The sequence below is a fragment of the Spodoptera frugiperda genome, chromosome 26 (genome assembly GCF_023101765.2).
Source record: "Spodoptera frugiperda isolate SF20-4 chromosome 26, AGI-APGP_CSIRO_Sfru_2.0, whole genome shotgun sequence".
NCBI lineage: Eukaryota > Metazoa > Arthropoda > Insecta > Lepidoptera > Noctuidae > Spodoptera > Spodoptera frugiperda.
In genome coordinates this window covers 5,855,202-5,867,934 of record NC_064237.1, presented here as the reverse complement: position 1 = coordinate 5,867,934, position 12,733 = coordinate 5,855,202, and the positions used below count along the sequence as shown (strand labels likewise).

The 12,733-nt window shown below is 35.3% G+C and overlaps 1 protein-coding gene across 2 annotated transcripts in view; it reads right to left on the bottom strand.

Moving 5' to 3' along the window:
- Positions 1–12,733, bottom strand: part of LOC118264103 (muscle M-line assembly protein unc-89) — a 186,548-nt gene that overhangs the window by 84,634 nt on the left and 89,181 nt on the right. For both annotated transcript variants that reach the window (XM_050705042.1, XM_050705045.1), the window contains exon 2: positions 9,121–9,180. The gene's annotated coding sequence lies outside the window, so the exon portion shown is untranslated. The remainder of the gene's footprint in view (positions 1–9,120; positions 9,181–12,733) is intronic.

Below are 12,733 nucleotides of genomic sequence, written 5' to 3'. Positions count from 1 at the left end.
AAAGATCGAACCCCTTTCTAAATAATTTATTTCGGACAACATTCCGAACAGACATTCTGAACATTCTAGAGGTGCCTGCTATCATTTAATTTTAAGTAAAAACAGAACTTAAAATAACCATTCCACGTGTATTGACCGACGAAAAATTCCTGAATATTCTCAGCAAATAAACTCGATAGAAAGTATGCCAATTAGGATGTATACTCGCAAACAAAAAGGAAATCTGACACGCAGATCATAAATCCGAGTTTCATAGTTGATAAGTATGCCACGTGCGGATAATTGATTTCGCGCCTCTGATAACTATAATGTATTGAGTATCCGAGATAGGTCCGCGAACAAACACGTACTGCGGACAAGTCGCGACGTGACGCGAATTTTGCAAACTAGATCCGTTAAAATTGCCAACGCGATCAATAACACAAACAACGTAAAGGTCTCGGTCTCTCGGTCAAAGTTCTCTTTGACAACTTCGTTTGTTATTCAGGACAATCACTGTTTTGTGGGCTACCGCTAACCCGGTTACATTCCTATTGCTAAGAATTTTCAACTACTTAATTAACTCAACCCTACCCGTTCTACCAACGAACGTGTCCCGTCTATATCATCCCAATTCTCCTGAATAGTTCATCTGCTATTGGTGTTGAATTTGTCTAACAGCATTACTCTGAACTTCCAATCATACAAGGGCTTTCAATTAATTAACTGTGCTCTCTAATTTAGTGAAGTTGCGAGGCGATGCATTAAATCCCTCTCATCCGCACGCTGCATAGAATCTCGCCTTAATTGCAAAGAGCCGCGTCAGCTAAGATTTACCAATTAAGGGAATCGGAAGCGGAACCACTTGCCCAGTCAGCGGCTCCGAGCACCCGGCCATGGAATACAGCAGGCCAGCGCGATACATGCCTCCATTGCCAACTAACGAACGCACAATATCGTAACCAAATAAACGTTGAAAGGACCCCTCATTTACATTTTTTTCTGAAGGACACTCTCGTTTTTGTTTGGACCGTAAAACATTTTGTCCCAAATATGTCTCGTTTAAATTATCAACCACAATATTTTAAGGTTCCTCTGTACTCGACAAGAATGAGCATATAGAACGTATCAGCTATTTATCTTCCCACGTCATTTGTAAGAGTCAACTGTGGGAAACGGATTACTTAATACTTAGTTGCTAAGCAACCGGTCACTGCACGCGATGTGATAAAGCTTAAACACATGACTTCGTGTATGTCGCGACCCTTTTTTCAAAACACGCATTCACTGGACCTCTCAAATACCAACGTAGATATAAGGAAGTAACTTGTGCCCAAAATGTAACTCATCAATACAATCATTTTTAAAGAGGCTTAGACCCAAAACGTTCTGAATGAAAATTAACACAAAGCCGGAAAAGTTCCTTAGAAAAAAGAAGCGAAAAGTAACTTCACATTGCAAGAAAGCGTTTTCGCCCACCAATAATATTCTGGGGAGCAACAGGACTGAGTGGGACTGTCGGAACAATAATAAGATTAAAGAAAATGTCTCTTTTAAAGTTATTTAGATTACGGCCAAAGCCTTCAAGCCAGTAAGCAATAAAAGACAACAGAAGAAAAGAAAGCAGGTAAATTAAAAAAGAAAGGAATAATCCTTTTTGAGCGGCATTCTTTTAGTTCCTAGGAAAAGGTTATCTTTCATAGGAATAACATGCCTTTGCCGCCTCACTGAGTCTTGTTGATATTTTTATAACGATAAAACTGTGAAGAAATATCCAATTAAAATTCTAAAGACTTAAGAAAATAGAGACTGCATTCTACGAATATCCTAGACAAATAAGATTAAAAAATATTAAGTAAACATTTTACAATAATAACCGCCGTACTCAGAGAAATTTAATGGTTATTTAACCCAGTCCTTGGCAATTGGTTTCGGAACAAAATCGTTACTAAGGAATAGTTTAAGTAATCATTTTATATTTCTGAGTACGGCAGTAGGTCTTAAGCTTATATTTAAAAATGCTATAACAGTCACCTTTATAAATACTCCATTAAAAATAGATAATTTTTATTTGTTAACTTTTTCTATATCACAATTCAATTTATAATTATTTTTGAGATGAAAAGGAAGATTTTTAAGATGGAATTCTCTCTTCAATAGACCTCTAGTGAAGCTGTAGAAATTAATAGGAAGCCTCACATGTTTCCTTTGGTATGCCTCCTTCGCAACTTGATAGCGAAACTGGATACTCGCAAGTACCAGTTCATCAACAAATTCCATCAATTTTGTAGCCTGTTAAAAATTCTTGAAGCGCCTTAAATTTAAGATCACACTTAGAATTGAATTTATAATTCTGGAGAAGTATTAGGCCTCTTTTTTAAGACCTTAAAAGCATCCATATAAAAATGTAGTTTATTTTTATCTTTATTTTTTAAATGTAGATTCAATAGCGTTACTTAGGTCATACTCGCAAAAGCTCTTAGATACTTACTTTGCAAAATCCTATTTTAATTCAAGAAACAAGATATTTTAATTAAATTCTAGGGAATTATGTTAATTTGGTCTCATAAAAAGTTACATAATATCCCTTGAGCCGATAGCGTCTTATCGTAATACTCCTGGTCGGCTATTACAGTGCGATCTAATGCTACTAACTATTCTACCGTCTACGTCTATTTAGGATTCTGTGTGTCCTGGAGCGGTAAAGTCGGTTCTAATAACTGGAATTATAAGCTGGTCACCGCAGTTATTGCTTGACCAGCTATTTGCTAGCGACAATACGGCTTTAATTGAATGTCCACTGTTTATCTTTGTTATAGCGTTCACTATTATCTACTGAAAGCTTAGATAGACTATCAATGTAATTTACTTCGCCGAGCTACTATCGGTTTTCCTAACTATATTTACTCTATTTACAAACTTGAGCATAGTTTGATTAATAGCAAGAGCTATGTATCTAACAAACACCACAATACATTGTCAATATCTCCTAGATTGTCAGCGATATACAGTGGGAGTGGAATGATTAATTTTCCTGTCCTCCGCACACATGTACGTTTGCTTTTCAATCGTCAAAATCGTGCAGAAAGCTGTGTGTGTGCATGTTTACAATAAGTGTAATATTGTGATGTCGGGCTAGTCCTCTGTGGTGTCAGATACAGGTGTCGCGATGTGCAATACGCAATAACCCTGTGTCGAGAGCACGAATTGCCCCAAACTATTTGTGGTCCAAAGTTTGGAATGAGCGAGCGCTCACACGGTCGCTACATCTGACTGAAACTGAATATTTCGGGTATGGTATTCTGTGTTGACGGCGCGACGATGGGAGTGTTACACTTAATATGTTTTCTGTTTGAAGATATTATATTCGGTTAAGGACTATTTTGTGTTCTTCATAAAAATTTCGATTTTATTAATAAGGAGGTAGGTTTGGTTTTGATTGAGCTATATATATTTGGATCTAATTCCCGTAAAGACGCCTAACACGATTATTTACTTTGTGATTTATTTATTTTCGTTATTATTCTAAGAACTATATAACTTTATTGTATCGAAAATGGAGTCCATAATTGGAAAGTAGGAAGGTACCTATGTAAGAAATTCGATTTTCTTTGGGTACGGTAATTGAGTGAAACCTAATAGTCCCGCGAGGCATAATCAAATAGACTTGCCTGAACGGATCAATCATGAGAATGAAAACTTTATTTACCTAAAACCTACCCTACATTGGAAACATAACGACTTCTTCCTAAATGTTATGACTTTTAGAACAATATAAATAGTTTTTCTTAGAAGCATTCTATAATTCTTTCACACAAATGAAATATTTTTACTGACAGAATACATGTTTACATTAATTAAACATTAAAAACGTTGGCATGGTTTTCCATAATTCCCCATATAACGTCTAGATACACCAACCAAATAATTTCAATAACCAATAAAATGTCCGAACCAAAAGTCCATACTATTTTGTCAGAAATAATTTATAGCACCCAATATCCCCTTTTACTTTGTCACAGCCAAAGGGAATCCACACAATAATAATAATTAATTAATTTGCATTTATTTAGGCACGCGACCGACAAGTTTTTATTACATCTCGACCCAAAAATTAAAGCTAACACACATTTACTAATTTGATGTGCGAGTTACAGACATTGCTGCCAACTGTTTTAGGCAAACTGTCGTTACGCGCAGGGTTGCCGCGTATTCGTACTAAATGGAATTTGAGATCTTGTTGCGAAATAAAAGGGACCCTGTATTGTGTTCATTCGTACCTAAACTTCGTAGGAAATTACTCGTACCTAGTATATACAGGAAAATGAGGTAGGAAAAAACCGCTTTAAAATATTTCCCTGAATTAAGATAACGTTCAATATGTTGTCCGGTATTTTGAGACGAGTTATGCGCCGGGCGTGTGCAAAATACCAACAAACGTACGGGCGATAAAGGGTTAGGTTCAAACTTATGGGCGCGCACCGGTTGAATGAATAGTGCTCTTAATTGCCAACCGGCTTTGTCGATGGCTTTCCACTTTTTAGGGCGCCATTTCCGAAGCTAAGGGGCGGAAATTGCAAATCGTATGAAGTATTTTGTACAAAATTAAATTAACTTGGAAATAAAATGTATTGTGCTCTGTTACGTAACAGTATCACCGAGTTTTATTACGGTACGCTGTTTGTGTCATTATTTATTTAAATAGGTTCCGTTTTGTAGAAAAAAATGTTCGATACTGCTTTTAATGTTGTATTACATTAATTATATGGAAATTACAGACGTGTCGATCATTTGCTTGACAATTACAGAACACGTTTCGTGTTTAATAGAGCATAACATTATTTATTACATATAACGACAATACACATGTTTTATTTTTTTCTTAACTTTTGAAGTATCACATTTATAGGTGTTCTAAAAGTAAGTGCCCCACATCTTAACCGGAGATAACAGAGGTAGATGTCAATGAAAACCATTGCTATCAATCGTTTTTATTGACGAAGCGAGCGTGTTTGTGAACTGCTTTATGCAGGGTAGCGTCAAATTAAATTAACTGGTTCGGTGTACGAAATTTATTCACTATTGTAATCTTCAAACACAACAGTACGTCCCATTAACGCCGTAGCAGATACTTTTAAAACATCTTATGCATATAGTAAAAATAAATAATAATAGTGTCACAAGGATTAAAAAGATTTTACTATTATCCTCCCTAGTTGGATCACGGTAACCCTCGCGTGAAACGTGCTAGAGACGCGCTTGTACGAAACGTAAACGCACTAATAGAAAACCGATATCGATATTCCGCAACTTGATTACACTTAAATTAAATGCTCCCTCTGTTATTTGCCAGTTTTAGTTCCGTTGCGTAGTGTCCTTAGTGGATTTTACCACACTTTGGTTTGTTTTTAATGTAAACTTTGAATTTAATAAATTGTACGACAAGTGAATTAAAATGGTACTTTAATTGTAATTTGTTTATGATTAGGAAGTCATTAAAAAAGGTCAATCAATCAATCTACGAATAACCGATTTTTATAAATCTTAAGTAGTATCAACTTATAATTTTATTATAACAGTAGGAGTTTCAAATTAAATTTATTTCTGTATAAACAAAATCGTCGAACACGTGTAATTAATCGGATAGCAACCAGCCCAACCCTAGCTTTGATTCAGTACTCGCCTTTATAGTTGGTAGTTTGATTCGTTTTATTTGTTAGCGGGTATTTTCCGATCCCCATTCACATGAATCAAACCGAGCGGACTCATTTATTTGATAGTAACCGACAAGGTACACCCCTACCCAACTATAAATTCGAAGAGACAAACTATTGTAGGGGATAATAAAATAAAATGGAATAATCTTAATTAATCATCTCTGTATTACTTGTTTGTATTGGATCGCTTTATCAACGACGGATTGCTTTTGAGATATCACTAACATAACTCACCTAAGATACCTATAATAGTGAAACTTGTTCCAGTACATCTTATAAAGGTAAACTTATCTCTAGAACAAAAATCACTTCAATATCCTTAACTCTACTTCGTATACAACCGAGATAAGAAAGTCTAGACGTTCCTACTATAACTTAGAATGAAGCCCTGCTCTCAATACAAAAACCTAATTCCATTTAAATTTTAATTCGGCCCCTTAGAAAATAAATTAGATAGGAATTTCGTCTGGCTCATTGGGTAGATCCCAGTCCGGAATAAGACACCGATTTTGAAAATGCTCCCATCTTGCAGACTCGTTTGATAAAAGGTATCTTATTTTATTAACTTAATGAAGAGTTTTGTAGTAATCCAATCCTGTTTACTAATTAACACGGTGGGAAGTTCTGCATGTTGAAATTGGAGGTGAAACCTCAATAAATACTTATGTGATGGCTTCATTATTTTCTCGTTCGTGGTTAGCGAGTAGGCGCCTGATTGAATGGTTAATGAAATTCTCTTGGGACGTTACGTATTTGTCCCAGAGGTTCTCATTATGAAATCGATTAATTGGTAGTAAATGTCATTAATTGCAACAATGTACGTAATTGGATTACTTTTATGTTTATTATAAACAAAATATGCAGATACAGATATGATTTAGTATTACTGGGACTTTTAAATAAACACGTCAAGAACAAGACAAAAAGATTTCCCATTCAGTCATGAATCAATCAACAATATGGCCCACTACGAAAATTGTGTAGAAAACATCTTCGTCTATCATAAATAAAGTGGGCCACAAAACATCGAAGCATCATTTATTTTTCGAAAGTAAAAGTGATGGACGTAAAAACTTCAATTTAATAAAAAAGACAACAGCGTTGAATGCAGTTTGGCTCGTAATTAGAAATAGATTTTTTCCAAAATTAATTAAAAGTCACCGTTGGTCACCGCTCGGGGCGAACGTTGTACGTGCTCAAAATACTTCGGGCTCCCCTTTTGTTCTGTTATTTTTGTCTGTACACCTAGCTATATCTGTGTGACTTGGAAAGCCTAATGTACTGACAATTTGAGTGAGCTGGAAATGCTCTTGGTTATCTCTTTAAGAAAACTTTTTTAGTGTAAAGTGTAATGCTAGAGTCTTCCTTGTCAGGGAGCAAGGTTACAAAATGAGGTTGTTAAACTCGAGACTCCTCAACTGCGTAATATGTTTTATTTATTAGCATAACGTAGATAACTTTTCGAAGTTTGAAGATAATTTCTACCCTTTGTTACATTCACTGCCGCACTCAGATACATTTATTGGTTACTTAAACTATTCCTTAGTAAAGGTTTTATTCCGAAAACAATTGCAAAGGTAAATTACGCTGAATACGGCGATAAGTCTTAATACGTAGTAAATACATCTTAGCATAATTGGAAAATAACAAAGGCGATTTATACAACATATATATCGTACCTCATGAATCTGTACAGAAGGATATTTATCCCACTCAGACAAAAACTAAGAATGAGTTTCTCCATATAGACAAAGTATCACTTCATCACAGATATTTGGTCAGACGGCTAGCAAACACTTTTATTATCGCAAGATATTTTTAGACAAGAGTATATAAGAGCATAAGATATGCGGAAATCTTGCGAGGATGTTTTACCAAATGTGTTTGTGGAGGTCGTAAATCCCGAATGGATCCGTTGCTCTATTTCTGCGTGAGGACTGTCAATTCCATGCGTCTCTATTCATTTATTTACTTGGTTCGTTTACCTTTTGACGTAATTTGGTGTAAATGAGCTCTTTTTATTTCTGGGAGATTTTTCAAGTAAGTCGGTATTCATAGATAGTTTTTCTATGTTCGTGAAAACTATTACCTACAGACACAATAGTAAAAATAATAATGTTCATATTTTAGATAATTGATATTTATTTTCACGGCTTAACGTTAAATAATCCGTCATTATTAATAGCTACTGATTGGAACTATTACCACATCCACACTGGTTTTGGTAATCCGAATTTGTTATGATAAAGAAAGCCAAAAACCAATAATTTTAATTAAAGCACTTTCATAGGATTTTACGGTGTTGATTTTTACACACTTACATTGTATTTTTGCTTAAAGTTAATAAATCAATAAACAGTTATTCATCATCAAGAACACCGACATAAATTATTCTTCAAAGAATAAAGTAATTTACAATAATATGACTATAATTGTAGGTATTATCACAGATTAAAACTAGAACGGTGGCAGAGCGTGACTGGCCACGGCTGGGTGAGCACAAGCCGGCGCGTCGCGGTGCAATGGCGGCCGTTCAACTAATAAGTTCAAGTGCCAAGACATAAGCAACCACAATGCAAAAAAAGAGCAACAAAAAGAATCTACACTTTTTGCTCAAAAACCAGCAGCGAAAGTTATTGGCCGAAAAAGAAACAATTTTAAAAATAGAAGACAAAACATTATTTCTTTTTTAGAGGTATTTATAAAATGAAATATGGCGAAAGTTGTTCCAATTTCAAATATGAATGGAGTGAAACAATGCGTCTTTCTACGTCTCAAGGTCGAATGAAGTAAGGATTTAGGTCGTGGCCCAACTAGTGGGGTTTCATAGATAAGTAAGACTGCGAAGAACAAAATTATGCCAATGGGGCAACTGCTATAAGTTAAGGGAGTTTATTGTACTACTGACGCATTGCCGTAACTCTGTAGGCTTAGGCGAGGCAGATACGACGCTGACAAAAGAACTAGGAACAAAGTTATTCATATTGTTCTTTTAGGTGGCTTGAGGCAATTTTCTTGACTAGGAATGTTATTGTAGTGTTGGAAAAATGTAACGAAAAAGATTGATATACGACTGTAAGCCAACTGTTTATGACGTGTTAATTGCACTGAACATTAAACGAACACGTTAATTAAAATTAAGCAGATAATTGATACGTACAATATAATGCTGACATTAACATTGCTTCGTTTCAACAGAACATAATGTGTCATATAAAAGCTGTTTACACAAACAGAAATGGGCGACCGTTCTATGATTTAAAATTTGTTCCATCTGATTTACGTGGGCGGTACCGCGGGCGTTTGCTATTAACGAAATTATCCGTGATTTACAATCAATGGATATTTTCCGTTTCACTTTGACAATTATGTAGGTACGAAATTGCCTTTGTTTATTGCTCAATAAAAGAAAGTACGGACTCACCATTTAAGTTAATTTCCACAGCAGATCACTTCTTGTATGTACACCAAGATTGTGAAATACCTGTAACAGAGAAAATGTTTTCATTACAAAACGGTTTTAAATATAAGGGTTCCGTTTTTGGCCATTTGGCTACGGAACCCTAAAAAGCAATAATAATATTCTGTAAAGAATAAGGCTACTGTATATGACATAAGAAAAACGTTCAAGCTCACACGTTTAAAGTAATAAGTGATATTTTTTAAACGTGGTCTTCTGATACCTTTTAGAATATTCCTGATCATATCTACAAATTCATACATATGTATAAAGATTTACAAAATACAGCATAAATGCTTGTTAACTTAGACACGGCGCAATCCAAGGAGCGTGTTTACTTGAGTTGACTCCGAACAAATGTCACGAGACGGTTGTCCGTGTGCTAATACCAAACCGCTACATGTATTGCACGGAAATCTCCACATGATTGCAGCCAATTCATACACATGAGACACAAACACAATGCAGCAAACTGTTCGCTTTATAATTTAATTTCTAAATACATACATACAATATTTGCCAATCGAGAATAATCGGGCGAAAAGGGAGCTCTAGCGTCCGATTCAAAATCGAATGGAATCGAATTTCAACGTTAATCACTTTAAAACTCAAATGAGCAGCCATACGTTTCATCAACAGACCGTGCATTATATTCGGTTTCAATTTTAATGGTTTCACAAACACAACTTTTAATTATAGTTCACAGAGGAGAAAATGCAATAAAAAGCGATAATCAACGTTATTTTAATTGCTGTGTCTCGTGACGTCATTATGGAGATATCGAAAACCGATAACGGTAATGAAACCTTGAAGCTGATCTCAAAAGATCGGGGATTTTACTAATAAATAACAACTCAAACTGATTTAACGTAAGGCATAGGACAGCGAAATTAAAATAAATACGCGCGTAAATAAAACAACAATGGATGCGAATAAGCCCTGATTTCCATACCGATGCATAAAGTTTAAACGCGTCGTAACCGAAATCATTTTCATCGTCCCAATAAATCGCGTCTAAAGACTCGACCACAGAAGTGTATGTTTCCAGTGCCTGCGTGCATCCATTAATATCAATAAAACATGTACACCGTCCGTCGCACGTTTTAATTCCGCTAAAAGCGTCGATCTCATTGTGGTCGGACCGATGATTCGAAATTACTGTGTCCCCCGTGTCCACCGTTAGACGGGACAGTCCCAGGTGACTCCTAACGAGAATTGTACTTTGTAGCTTAAAACTCTAGTCATCCTAGTGATCCGCCACAGCCTTTGTGAACTCTTTCGCTATTTCATTTTATTACTGCACGGGGATTTGAAAGCCAGTGATACTTTTTGTTTTGAAACGTGAATTGAACTTTGTGAAGAGAAAACTTGTTTTGTGTTGTTACGTTACGGAGCGGTACTTCAAATATTACATTAGGGTTGTGTTTTCCTCTCACCACATCAACATCACGCCTCTTATTTCCCACAGGTGTAAGTACACCCTGTTTTCAACAGTTTTGTTATGGACGTCATAAATGGGCACCACAGAACTTACTGAAAAGTTTGAAAACCTCTATGGAGATAAAATCAATGACTTTATTTTAGCCATTCCGTAACTACCACTAACAAAAAAAAATAGTGCGTAAAAATGTGTGTTTAACTCTTCCACCACATGTTGACCTTTCCTGAACGCTATCATGCAAAATGGCAGAATTATTTGCAGTCACAGCGTTTAGTAAGCGGGTTGATGTCCGCATACCTGTCCTCACACATCAATGATTACAACCCTCCCTTTCTGTACCTATACGATATATATATTCTGTCCCTCTTTTTTAATATCTGAGGCAATATCTATTGCCTGCAAACTGCATACACGATTGAGTGATCGTCAATAAAATTGTCAATACGGACATTCGTTGAACTACATGTTAAGTGCATTCTATCGTTTATCGTTTGAGCTGACAAACGAATGGTTGATGACATTTGATTAAAGCAGTGTTTGTGCAGAGTTTGCAACTCCATCCGCGTTGACGAGAACAGTACATTTTTCAAATTATAATTAATTTCTGTTGCGAATTCCAGTCAGACTAGTCCAATTATTTTGACCGTTAAATAAATAACAACATTCTCCTATACCTACATCAAAAGATTCACATTTAGGGCCTGTTTCACTATGTCTGAATAAATAATCCCAAAGATAGAATTAAGGACGTTATTTGTATGAACTAAGTATCTGTTACTTAAGTTTATCAGGTACTCTTTTTTTTTTTGAGGGGGGGAATAAATAATCCATTGACTTCTCCCGCCTTGGGTAAAGCGAGAGGTCAGTCTCAAACTCTTACTTACTAAAAACCTTCCCGTTCGTATTGCTACTTTTCCAGTCGAAGCCCCGATAACCCACTCCCCAGTCCGTAGCTCCGGATCGGGTACTCATAAGTATGAAAATGGTTAACAAGGCACTTACAATATTAGTGCAGACAATACATGACTTTCCATAAAATAAAAATAAAAGAAAATATACCTAAAAGCCTAACAAACAAGAACAATTACAAACCTAGCATTTCTGCTAGTGCAGTGACAATTTCCTCTTGGCTCTGTGAGAGAGATTTTCCATCGAGTGTCAATCCCTGTGTCGCATGCCTCCCACTTGATATACCGACATCGTTGGGCCCGGCTATATCCGACGTCTAACTGCAATCCTTTTTTTACGACGCATTCGAACATTTGGAAGAAAATGGTTATTATTTTTGAGGAATATTGCATATGTAAATGTAAAGCGTAATGAATATGTAAATGTAAAATTATATTCTATGGTGTTTATTGTTTTCTAATGAATTTCACTTAGTTAAATCTGGTTCATGAGACTCCATACAAATCCCAGCGAAAATAAAAATAAAAAGAAGCGTATTTCATTCGTTACTTAATTTATAGGTGATACCTACCTAAATGTAATATACTTTATACATAGGCAAAAATATTTTGGTCAAAACTAAGTTTCTTATTAACTTTTAATATTCTGTTGGCCATTTTTATTTGGGTTGAAATATTAATTAAGGAACGATGCCTTTTTGTTAAAACACGGATGTTTTAAGAAAGTAAATGAAAGGTCCTAAGCTAATAAATTTTAATCATATCGATTGTAAACAAAGCCGTGCCTGTTATACTTTGTATTGGTCAGTAGAGATGTAATTTATGTATAACTAGAAGAATAATTTCCCGTTAATTATAATTTTAGTTTTGTTTATTGTAAAATGGAACGAACTGCGACACCGCCAAGCACCCATAACAGCTAACTTCGTAACCTAAGATTTTTAAACTAGACTTAGTTTTTCTTTGAATATTGATCTCAACGTCGTTTTTTTTTGTCGCAATTATAACTATGAGTATTTAATTAACAAGGCAGAATGCATACAGCCATAAATCAACAGAGATAGCAAGGTTAACATCTTGTCATAACACTACTATGAACATATCAATCAATCAAGCAATTAAGTTTTTTGTCAAACTATTATAAGCCTATTAATATTTTTCTCTCAAGGTGCGATACCTTCCGCATTCCCCTTTCTAGAATATTTTAAATATTTCCAACTTCTTAGAG